Source organism: Trachemys scripta, chromosome 11 (genome assembly GCF_013100865.1).
Source record: "Trachemys scripta elegans isolate TJP31775 chromosome 11, CAS_Tse_1.0, whole genome shotgun sequence".
NCBI lineage: Eukaryota > Metazoa > Chordata > Testudines > Emydidae > Trachemys > Trachemys scripta.
In genome coordinates this window covers 30,187,803-30,200,542 of record NC_048308.1, presented here as the reverse complement: position 1 = coordinate 30,200,542, position 12,740 = coordinate 30,187,803, and the positions used below count along the sequence as shown (strand labels likewise).

At 45.7% G+C, this 12,740-nt stretch overlaps 1 protein-coding gene across 1 annotated transcript in view; it reads left to right on the top strand.

The window, feature by feature from the left end:
- The window catches only part of BAZ2B (bromodomain adjacent to zinc finger domain 2B), a gene marked incomplete in the record, with an annotated part of 274,297 nt that overhangs the window by 188,547 nt on the left and 73,010 nt on the right, over positions 1-12,740 (top strand).

The window sequence follows — 12,740 nt, the reverse complement described above, 5'->3', positions numbered from 1 at the left end:
ACCTGAAAATTTTGTGAAAACAAAAATTACGAATGCTTCTGCTGAAAACTATGCTACCCTCAACCTTTTTAACTTTCTGCAATGAGTAATAGTTTTCACAACACCCAACAAGTCTGTCCTTGACTATTCTCTAGGTCCTTGAATGTTGGGCTTTTAGAGGGGAGGCAGGGGGTCTCACAGCATCAACCACTATAGTCAGTCTGGTACACAATTGTGTGCTACAAAACACAGCAGCTTCTAATGCTGCAGCCTCACTAAACTTTAGGTTTGCAACTTATTCAGCAAGTGGAAAGCATAATTAACTGGTAGAAAAGGCAGTTTTCATTCTCAAAAATTACTGAAAAAATGCAAAGATAAAATACCAGAAATCCTGCACTGAGAATAGCCCCAAACAGGCAAATAGTCCCAAATATGTTGGCTTCATAGAAACATAAGGCTGGAACGGACCTTGAGAGGCAGGGCCGGCTCTAGGATTTTTGCTGCCCAAAGCAAAAACAATTTTGGCCGCTGCCCCCCCCCCCATTTAATTACCCCGGCCCCGCCTCAACTCCGCCCCTTCCCCAAATCCCCAGCCCTGCCTCCTCCCCCCAGGAGGAAGGAAGGGAGTGAGGGGGAGAAGCCGTGCCGCACTGCGGCCACTCGGCGTCTCCCCCTCCCTCCCAGGTTTGAGAGCCTGGGAGGGAGGGGGAGACCCTGAGCCGCCGCGGCACACGAAACAGCTGATTCGCGCGCCGCTGCTCCCCCTCCCTCCCTGGTTTGAGAGCCTGGGATGGAGGGCGAGTAGCGGCGCGCGAATCAGCTGTTTCGCGCGCCGTGGCAGCAGCAGCAGAGGTGAGCTAGGGCGGCCGGGGCACATTTTTAGGAGCGGCATTCTGGCGCCGGCCATGCTGCCCCTAAAAATGTGCTGCCCCAAACACCAGCTTGTTTTGCTGGTGCCTAGAGACGGCCCTGTTGAGAGGGCATCCATTTCAGTCCCCTGTACTGAGCCAGGACCAAGTAAACTTAGACCATCCCTGACAGATGTTTGTCCCACCTGTTCTTAAAAACCTCTAATATTGGGGATTCCACAATCTCTCTTAAAAGCCTATTCCAGAGCTTAACTACCTTTATAGTTAGAAATTTTTTCCTAATGTCTAACCTAAATCTTCCTTGCTGCAGATTAAGCCCATTACTACTTGTTCTACCTTCAGTGGACAAGAACAATTGATCACAGTCCTCTTTATAACAGCCCTTACCATATTTTGAAGACTGTTATCAGGTCCTCTATCTTCTTTTCTCAAGTTTAAACATGCTAAGTTTTTTAAATCTTGCCTCTTAGGTCAGCTTGCCTAAACCTTTTATCATTTTTGTTTGTCTCCTTTGGAGCTGAATGGGGGAACAATTACTTCCTGTATCTTACATCTGACATGGGGGGAGGGATAGCTCAGTGGTTTGAGCATTGGCCTGCTAAACCTAGGGTTGTGAGTTCAATCATTGAGGGGGCCATTTAGGGATCAGGGGCAAAATCAGTACTTGGTCCTGCTAGTGAAAGCAGGGGGCTGGACTCAATGACCTTTTAAGGTCCCTTCCAGTCTAGGAGATGGGATATCTCCATTAAAAAAAAATGCCTATTAATTCATCCCAGAATGATATTAGCCTTTTTAGCAACTGCATCACTCATATCCAATTTATGATTCACTATAACCCCCAGGTCCTTTTCAACAGTACTACCACCTGGCCAATTATTCCTTATTTTGTAGTTGAGCATTTGATTTTTCTGAGTACTACTTTGGACTTGTATTTATTGAATTTCAACTTGTTGTTTTCAGACCAATTCTCTAATTTGTCACGGTTGTTTAGAATTCTAATCCTAATCTCCTCCCAGTGTGAGCTTCAGATTTTATAAGCATACTCTCCACTCCATAATCCAAATAATTAAAAAAAATATTGACTAGTACCAGACCCGGGACTGATCCCTTTGGGACTTTTCTAGGTACGCCCTCCCACGAGGAACCACTGAATACAGTCTTTCAACCAGTTGTGCATTCACCTTACAGTAATTTACACTGTAAACAATTTAACAAACTAGGGTAGGGGGACCCAGGTCCTCCCTACTCCACCGGGTCCCAGCCCAGGCCCCTAGTAGTGGCAGAGGGTTCCACCACTGAGGTCAGCAGGGATCCAACCGCAACATGGTGCCTATGTCCGGGACTATGGTTAGTCCCCTCCATGGCTACTTCTTGCCGTGGTTCTGGTGGCAGTAGTTGGGGTGTCTTCGGGTTGCTTGGCTGGGGCTGTTCCCAACGTCTCCGCTCCCTCCTGGGTATCAGCAGGCACTTGGGCGTCAGCTGGGGCCTCAGCGCTTTGAGCTTCCGCAGGGTGGGTTGATAGCTGGTCCACATCGAGAGCCTGTATGCTATGTACTTCTCCTCCAGCGGTCAGCCCCGACTGAGCTGGGTTGCCTGCCTTTATACAGCCACTGCACCTGGAGCATGCCCAGTAGGGTCATGGGGGCATGGCTTCCTCAGCCACCAAGGAAGAGTTAACCCCTTCCTGTCCAGTGCGGGGTGAGTACACCCTGTGACACCAACCTAGAATGAAGTAATGTCTACATATATTTAAAGCGTTTTTCACTTCACTATACTTTATAAAATGCATTTTAAATTAATATTACTGGTACTTTTTTTATGAAGCATTTTATTAGTACAATTCAGCAAAATTCAAATCAGTTCAGTTTCTTATTGTATAAGGTAAATAAAAAGCAAACAGTAGTCATTAACTTTTGCTAAATATTAAAAGGAGAAATTGTGTTCTTTGCAATACCAGTTTAAATCCAAAACAACTCAGATTATTTGAATGAAAATATTTAATATTTATGCCACTGCTGTTGAAAGTAGTATTTTGCCGTGTGTGTGTACACAAAATCTTAGATTGTATTAACAACCCAAAACTGAAATATGTTTTTTTTTAAATAGCACATCTGTCTGTCTAGACTAAGCAGAATTCAATTTTATTTTTTTATAATTTTGATGGATAATATCAATGTTTATTTTTATTTTTTTTGTCAATTTTAAATTGTCATAGTTGGGTAAAATTATGGGTTTTAAGGATTTTTTTTATTTTTATTGATTTCAAATTTTCACATTTGTGAGAAATTAAGGGGGGAAAGAGAATAAATATTTAATGATTGTAGATGTTGAGATTCTAAAGTTAAAGCTTTAAAATCATTAAAACACAAACTATCAACATCACAAGTCAAAATGTTCAAAGTAAATATCCTTAAATCACACTCTAAATTCTCAAGCAGCATTTTTCTTACTTTGCTTAATTGTAAATTTAGATGATCATTAGTGGAAATGGCTTTTCATCAGTTTGTGTACGTAGGTGAAATTGACATTTTCCAACATTTACTGATAAAAATCGAATCCTTCCAAGCATATGTAAATCTATGGCCCCATCAGTAGCATCTGAGTACTGGTCGTAAAGTACTATTTTCCTCATTTTACAAAGTGGGAAGAGGCACAGAGAGATTCAGGACATGTCTATGCAATGGGGGCTACAGTGGCACAGCTGCAGCTACGCCGCTATAGTATAGATGCTTCCTACATCAATAGGAAGGCGTTTTCCACTGATGTAGGTAATCTGCCTCCCTCAGTGGTGGTAGCTAGTTCAACAGAAGAATTCTTCCATTGACCTAGCACATCCACCCAGGGGGATAGGTCAGCTTAACTACAGTGTTTTTCATACCCCTGAGCAGCATAGCTAGGTTGATCTAAATTTTAAGTGTAGAGCAGGGGGAAGTGCCCAAGGTGCCACAGAGAGTCTGTGATGGAAGTGGTATTTGAGCTGAGGTCTCCTGAGTCCCACTCTGGTGCCCTAGCCACTTGAACACTGTTCCTCTTTTACTGTTACAGAATAATTGTTTTTGTTTGTAAATTACTACTGCAATTTATATTGATGCTAGAATCTCTTTAATTCTCTAATTCTCTAAACCCCAACATACTCTCTCCAAGCAACTGCAGAATCTATATTTTTTTTATTACCTGTAACTCAAATGAAAATCTTTTTTTGTGATTGAAAGAACTCAAGATGCTGTGGTTTTACTGGGTAGACTCTAATAGATTCAGCGGATACTGGCAGTCACTACTTCTAGGTCCTGATGCAAAGTCTGTTGAAGTCGGTGAGAATATTCCCATGGACTTCAATGGGCACTGATCAGGCCTTTACGTAGCCGGCCAGCCTCCCCTGTGGCCATGATTTACCTCAGTGTGGGAGAATCTTCAAAGAACATTGAGGTCTCAGTGATCTTAAGCTACACTGAGTCTCAATGTGTGTGTCATTTGAGTCATCAGCTTCGTGGACGTCTCAAGTCAATCTTACTATTCAGTCTAGAAATCCCAAATTTCTTAACGTCCAATCTGAACACCAGAAGCAGGTAAATCTTCTTTATAAAGCAAGTCACTTTTGTGAAGCACTTTGAGATCTGTGGATGAAAAGCACTATGTAAGTCCAAAGTGCAGTTATTACAATTTACCACGAATTCTTTCTCTCACTAGAAAGCTCATAACTTTAAGTGAAAAAGGTTTGCTGTCTGATATTAGGTCAAACAATTACAGCATATTTTTTACACAAGCAGTTTTTTGGGGGGATTTATACTTCCTGTGTTTGTCAGAATCTGGATTTTACCTACCTTAGCTTCAATTTCAACTTTTCATTACTCTGTAGAAGATAAACCAATTACAGACCAGGCTCTGGTATCTAGTAGTTGATATATCAAGGATACAATGGACTTAAAGCCATCAAAACCCCATGGAGTTATAGGATATAAGTGAATGCTTCACAGATCTTTAAACTCCTTTGTGAGACTCTCTGAATTAGTGAACTCAAGTATTTTATATGGCAGATTCCATTTCAGATGGCCAGTGACTTTTTGGAATCAAGAGACTCTAAGACAAAGTATTTATTCATATTCTTATCAGGTTTATTTTTAAGGAGATGTTTAGTTCTGTAGTACTTTAGTTCTGTAGTAACCTGCCATTTTTCTGCCAACCTCTTTGTCTTTCTTCATACCAGTCCTGTTGAATTGTTTTACAAGCTGGCTGTCGAACTGTTTTGCTTTCTGGTTGCAACAAACCCTTTAAGTCCATCCACGATTTTATGTCCTTTTTAAAATAAAAATTAACACATTAGTTTAGTGCATTGTATAAAAAGCATTTCTAGTGCTTCCTTGTTGTATTTTTTTATTGCTATACTCTAGTGGGATTGAAATTTGAGGAACACATTAAAGTTGGCAACTGTTAATGATGAACATAATTTTTCTAGGGAAGGTGTCAGGGTTCCTTCCCCACTCTGAACTCTAGGGTACAAATGTGGGGACCCACATGAAAGCCCCCTAACCTTATTTACCAGCTTAGATTAACAGTAAGCTGCCACCACTAAACGTGTTCCAAATCTTAGGGGAGAGCCACATGGAACTCTGCCTTTCCCCAAATATTTCCCAAGTCTCTAACCCCCCCTTTCCTGGGCAGATTTGAGACTAATTCCTCCCCCCCAAGTCCTTACACCCCTTTTCCTGGGTAGGCTTGAGAGTATACCCTCACCAATTAGTCCTGGTGAACACAGATCCAAAATCCTTGGATCTTAAAACAATGAAAAATCAATCAGGTTCTTAAAAGAAGAATTTTAATTAAAGAAAAGGTAAAAATCATCTCTGTAAAATCAGGATGGAAAATAACTTTACAGGGTAATCAGATTCAAAGGGCCCAGAGGAATCCCCTCTAGCCTTAGTTTCAAAGTTACAGCAACACAGGGATAAACCTCCCTCTAGCAAAGGAACATTTACAAGTTGAGAAAACAAAGATAAAACTAACGCGCCTTGCCTGGCTGTTACAAGTTTGAAATATGAGAGACTTGTTCAGAAAGATTTGGAGAGCATTGATGTCCGATCCCTCTTAGTCCCAAGAGCGAACACACCCCAAACAAATGCCTTCCACCCACCAAGATTTGAAAGTATCTTGTCCCCTTATTGGTCCTTTGGGTCAGGTGTCAGCCAGGTTACCTGAGCTGCTTAACCCTTTACAGGTAAAAGGATTTTGGTGTCTCTGGCCAGGAAGGATTTTATAGTATTGTACGCAGGAGGGTTGTTACCCTTCCCTTTATAGTTATGACCGAAGGTTTGAAAAGCTGCAACTGGGAAATCCTTGTCATAAAGTTACAAAACAGTGTTAACATAATGCTGTGAAAGGAGTCAAGCTTTGGGTTATCGGTGCAGCAAGGATAGTGTCCTGAGTGTTCAGTTTTCCTGAATGACAACAAAGGCACAGAATTGGAGCATTTCTCACCCTATCTGATTTTATAGTATGGTTACTGCTGAAAGCTGAAGAATAGGGAGTAAATTCAAGCCATAAGCACTTTTAGTATGCTGTATCTCAGAAAGCATTTGAAATCTGTGGTACTATCAAGGAAGAATATCTATTCCTGCATCTCTTAATTAAAGGTTTTATACCACAATGATAAGTACTTCTGTTCTGAATAATTATTTGCGTAGAGTCTTTGAAGTGCATTTCCTATTGGGCTGTAGGGAAAAGACTTGCATTTTTTTCTGAGGTATGGTAGTTTTCTTAGATCGGTGGGTAGCCACCCTCCCTTCCTTGTATATTTTCACTCAAATGAACCATTAAATTAAGTTATATTGTGCACACTGAACTCTCACATAAATCTGTTTGGCTTTTTGAGTCAGCAGGTGGCACTACTTGCTCTGAGACAGCACTGAACCAATGCCCCAGCATAGTGTTGTGAGTGTTATCTTTTGGATGAGATGTAGAAATCAGGTTCAATTTGTAATACTTCAAGAACCAAAAATCTTTAACTTTTATGCATTCGCCAAACTGAAGCTCACGTAATAGCACTTTGTCTACCAAATTTTCCCCTTCAGTTCAGTTACAAAATGTATTGCTTCCTCTACAAAACATTTATGTAGAGTTTGTATTGTCATATGTTTGCCAAATTCCACTCTAGAGATGGCTGCACTTGAGTGTTTAGTGAAGTGATCCTTGTGTATAATTTGTATATTAATTAAGTTTGTCAAAGTGCTCTGAGATTTTTCAGAATAATGGGTGTGTTATAAATATAAAAATATAATTTATAATGTTATCTTTCAAAGTTAAGGAAATAATCCCAAACTATGGATCTATGAAGACTTCAATCTTCAGATGGTTTACTTACTTTTCCTAAATTTGATGACAATTGAGCAGTTTCTATCTACAGTTTTACACTAAATCAGTAGTTTGTATGGATCAGAGAAAGCTAATTTCTGATTAATGATCTAATCCAGGCCTATGGTCACACAAAAGTAATGGTTGTATAAAACACTAATTCTTCTTCGAGATGCGTTGCTCATGTCCATTCCACATTAGGTGTGTGTGCTCGGCCACATGCACCAGTGCCGGAAGTTTTTCCCTCAGCAGTATCCGGAGGGGAGTGGCTCTTGCGCTCTCTGGAGTGGCGCCTGCATGGCGCGGTATAAGGGGCGCTGCCGGCTCCCCCCACCCTCAGTTCCTTCTTGCTGCCAGTGAGGGTGCACGGAATGTTCGCTGCTCTTACTAGCATTGCTTATGCTTAGAGTTCTTGTAAAGTTAGTAATTGAGTTAGTTAGCCCTTAGCAGTAGTTATAGTTTTGTTAGTCCCGTTAGGGACTTAGCCGGGGGACGGAGCATGCCCTGGGCCCCAGGCTTTAAGCCCTGAGATCGCTGCAAATGGCCCATGCCCATGAGCAATCCACATAGTAGCTGTCTCAGGTGCCTCGGTGAAGGGCACATAAGTGATAAGTGTCGAATCTGCAAGTCCTTTAAGCCTAGGACCGAGAAAAAGCGTGAGATTAGACTCAAAGTGCTCCTGATGGAGTTGGCGCTCACTCCGGCCCCGGAGCAAAGGTCCAACTCGGCACCCAGCACCGTTAGTGCGTAGTGCCCCGCCGTCAATAAGCCAGCACCAATCCCTGTCCATCGCCCCGTCCAAGAAGTCAAAGAAGGCCAGTAGGGGACTGTCTCCTACTCCCTGCAAGAGGAAGGACAGGGCTGGGGGCGAGCTAAGACCTATGCTGGGCAACTCATCTCCCCTGTCGGGAAGTCGGGCCTCAGCTCACATTGAGCGATGCATCCCACCCCGTTCCTTGCCTGGAAGCCTGGACACAGGTGGGCCTTCATCAGCTTCAGGTGCCGTCGATGCCTGAAGCGCTCCAGGCTGTGTAGGAGATCCTGACCTCCCAGACTTCAGGGTAAGCCCGCCTTGGGATCTTTCTGTCCATCCTCGCCTCAACGGTACCGCTCCCCATCATGGGGGGCGTCCCACCACCATCCACCCACTTGAAGCCGTCATGCCTCCGAGTTAGGGAGGCAGACATTCTCTACAGTCACTGGACCTTGGGCACCAGCAGTGGGATTCGAGGCGCACTTCGCCGGTTACCTGGCGCAGACACATGCGCTCCCTGGCAGGAACCTTGGGACTGGCCTTTCGCATCACTGGAACACCGCTACAGATCCCGGGAATGATCGGAGGACCACAGCCATGGGCCCTGACAATGATCCGCAAGACAGATCCCTCCCGGCCCGCTATACCTCCAGGTCCCACTCCTCGTTTAGTACCGGTCTTGAAGCGTGAGGCGTCAATTGCGAGTCTCCAGTTGTGGATCCGCTGAGCGCCGCCGGTCACCTAGGTCCCCACGGAGGCACACGTCCAGCTCGGACTGGTCCTCCTCCAGATGCGACTATGTTTATCACCAGGCACAGGGTCGCCGCTCCAGTGGATCCGGGTGACTGGGCAGCAGAAGCTCCGGATATGGCGCCGGTACGAAGCAAGGCTCCACATCGACGGGGCAGCCTCCCAGGCCCTCGGTGCTGCCTGAATCGTCAGTTCCAAAAGCTGCCCCATGACCCCAGGCCCAGTGGCTGGGCCCGTGGTACCCCTGGAACTTGTGGGGGTTCACCCAGCCCTCCCAGCCTGCCTGCTCGGCGTCAGGGACTCGGACAGGCCAGTGGCATCGACGACCCAATTCCTTCCGGTGCCTGAGGCCCAGGGGGATAAGACCCCACAAGTCCATGTGGACTCAGGGGAACAACCTGCTGGCCTACCAATGGGTGTCATGGAACCTGCGGTAACGGCCTCCTCCTCGTAGTCTGTGGATGAGACCATCACAGAGCCCCTCACCCGGTTCCTCTGGATGATGCTAAGGCGCACCAGGAGCTGTTGAAGAGGGTCGTGACCAACCTTGGCCTGCAGGCAGAGGAGTTGGAGGAGCAAGCGGACTCCCTAGGTGATGTCCTGTCCTCCACAGCCCTGCTAGGGTGGCCCTTCCCCTTCACGAAGGGGTATTGAAGATATCCAGCGCCTAGTGGCAAACCCCCTCCTTTCTGCCCCCCATTTCCAAATGGCAGAGCGTAAGTACTTTGTCCCGACTAAGGGGCACAAATACCTTTACTCCCATCCTGCCCCAATTCCTTGGTCGTTGAGGCAGCTAACCACAGGGAACACCAGGGGTAACCCAGAGTTACCACCAAAAATAAAGACTCCAGGAGAATAGACTTGTTCGGACGAAAAATGTATTCCTCGTCTAGCTTACAGTCGAGGGTGGCCAACCACCAGGCCCTCCCTGGCTGCTACAACTTCAATATGTGGCAGGCCACGGCCATGTTTGAGAGTGCCCTCCTGGAAGGAATTCCGGGCCCTCCTCGAAGATGGCATGGCCACTGCCAGGGCAGCCCCTCAAGTGGCATCAAATGCTGCACACTCTGCCGCCCGCACCATGGCGTCCGCCATTTCCATGCGGCGAGAGTCCTGGCTGCTCCTCTTTGGGTTCTCCTCCCAGGCTCAGCAGTCGATTCAGGACCTCCTCTTTGATGGCCAGGCCCTGTTTGCGGAGCAGATGGACAAGAAGTTACATGGGCTGAAGAACTCCCAAACCACCCTAAAAACCCTGGGGCTCTATGTTCTGGGCCTAACACGTAAATGGTTGAAACGGCAACTTCCCCAGGCACAAGGGAGTCAGCCCCTGCAGGACCAGCCGCACAAAAAGCCCAAGGGCTACAGACGGTGCACAAGCCACCTGCCCCCACCCTCTGCCCAGTTGGGCTCGACCCTCTCCAAGCACGGAGCTAAAAAGTCGTTTTGAGGGTGCACCCGGGGCGACCTGTCAGTCTGTTTCCTGGATCCTATTTTCCCATTTTTTTGCAGCCACCTTTCCTTTTTCCTCCCTGCATGGTCGGCAATAACTTTGGACCGCTGGGTCCTCAATACAATCGCTTTACTGGTGGTGATGACGTCGGCAAGACAAGTCTCCGATATTAAGGCTTTTACCTCGGAACCGCCTTACACAGTGTTTTATAAGGACAAGGTCCAGCTGGCTGCGGCCCCACCCAGCCTTCCTACCAAAGGTGGTATCTTCCTTCCACATGAGCCAGGGTGTATTCCTCCCTCTGTTCTGTCCCAAGCCGCACAAGACTGCTGAGGAGAGGCGTCTGCACGTGCTGGACATCCGGAGGGCCTTGGCTTTTTACTTGGAACTTACCAAGCCTTTCTGTAAATTGACTCAGCTCTTCATTGCTACAGCGAATAGGATGAAGGGCCTTCTGGTTTCTTTGCAGAGGATTTCCAACTGGATCACCTCTTGCATAAAGACCTGTTTCGAGCTAACAAAGGTCCCGCCGATCGTCAAGCCCCATTTGATTAGAGCGCAGGCATCTTCAGTGGCCTTCCTGGCGCACATTCTGATCCAGGACATCGGTAGAGCCGTGACGTGGTCCTCGGTCCACATGTTCACGTCTCATTATGCCTTCACTCAGCAGGTCAGAGACAACGCTGGGTTTGACAGAGCTGTATTGCAATCTGCACAGCTGTGAACTCCTAGCCGCCTCCACGGGAACTGCTGGGAGTCATCTAATGGACATGAACAAGGAATCAAAGAAGAAAAGACAGTTACCTTTCCGTAACTGGTGTTCTCCTAGATGTGTTGCTCATGTCCATTCCACAACCTGCCCTCCTTCCCCACTGTCGGAGTTTCCAGCAAGAAGGAACTGAGGGTGTGGGGAGCTGGTGGCATCCCTTATACAAGGCCCTGCGAGCACTACTCCAGAGGGTGGCGGAGCTGCTCCCCTACAGATACTGCTGAGGGAAAAACTTACGGCACTGGTGCATGTGGCCGAGCACACACACCTAATGTGGAATGGACATGAGCAACGCATCTCAAAGAACACCAATTATGGAAAGGTAACTGTCTTTTCCTGAATTTACCAGCTCTTTCTGGGCCAGATGATTCTCCGGAGAGAGACTGGGCATGGTGTGGAAGGGGTTTGGTGTGGCTTTGCTGGAGAGGGAATTTGCTGCTGAAGGGAGGTGGCAGAAACCCAGAGTCAGAATTTAGGCTGGGAGACAGACCTAGGGAGCAGCCTCGGGGGTATGGTCACTATGAGCTTGAGATACATGCAAGAATTGGCCGTTATCCCCAGGAAGGGAGGTGCCCTAATCAGTGATTAGAGATGGAAGCTCAAGGGGCAGTTTGGACTGTCTGTCCGGTGATGGGAGTTCAGGTTCCTTCCTGAAGCATTACATTAATTATATTCTCATGAACTGCCCCTTTCAATGACACTGTGATTCTGTAATAAAAGTGTTGGACTGATCTGTGCATTGAACTGATTCCTTGGTGAATTCCTGCCTCCCCAAAGGCTGTAGGGCAGGATGTGTGAAGGGGGATCAGGATGTGCATGATAAGTTAATTTACAGAGGCTTCCCACCCACAGAATTGTTGAGGAGCTATACACCCCTTCCATACCAGGCCAAATCTGCTGAAGACTGATCAGTCCGGTGCAGATCTAGCTAAGATAGAAATAAGAGACTGACTCCATCCCTTACCATATTTCTGTATAACAGTGGGTTGGATTTGGCCCGATGACTTAATTTAAAGATGTTCTGAATTGAACATTTGTATTAGGTTTCAAGATAAAAGTGGATATATGCTGTGTAGTTTAACTCTGTCAATTTGCCTATGTAATGGTAACTAGAATAGCCATAACATAGCTGGCATGTAAATAGATTCACAGTAGTCCATGTTGTTTCTTTTCGCCTGAAAATGATTTCATGTACATTATACATGTCTCATTAAAGCTCTAAATAATCATTGCGCTTGATCCAATGAATGAAACAAATTCCAAACAAGAACAGTTTCACAAGTGCGAACAGGCTATGCCTTAAACTATTATTATTTATTCTGAAAGCAAATTTTACCTGGCAAATTAATCCATGAAAAGGTCTATTCTCAATTTTTTGTTTATTCTTAGAATTATTTCTGTACTCGCGATAAATGGTGTGAAGAGTAAAATAAAATGAAAGAATATACACACTGAAAATAGAAAGCATCATGGCAAAGTATAAATCAGTGTTTTCTGCCATTTACCTTCTTGAGACTCCAGCCTAAAGTTTTACTTCAGCAAAATTACATAAACTTTAATGGGAATTTTGACTGAGAAAGAACTGTAGGATAGACCCTTTGGCTCTGATCTTGCAAACAAGTACACAAGCTCTTAACTTTACACATGTGAGTAGTCCCAGTAGTTTCCCAGACCTAGGGTTTCCATACGTCCGTTTTTTCCCGGACATGTCCGGCTTTTCGGCAATCAAACCCCCATCCGGGGGGAATTGCCAAAAAGCCGAACATGTCCGGGGAAAAATACCAGCCGGGCACTTCCTCTCCCGCGGCTGCTCTGCTCCTCCCC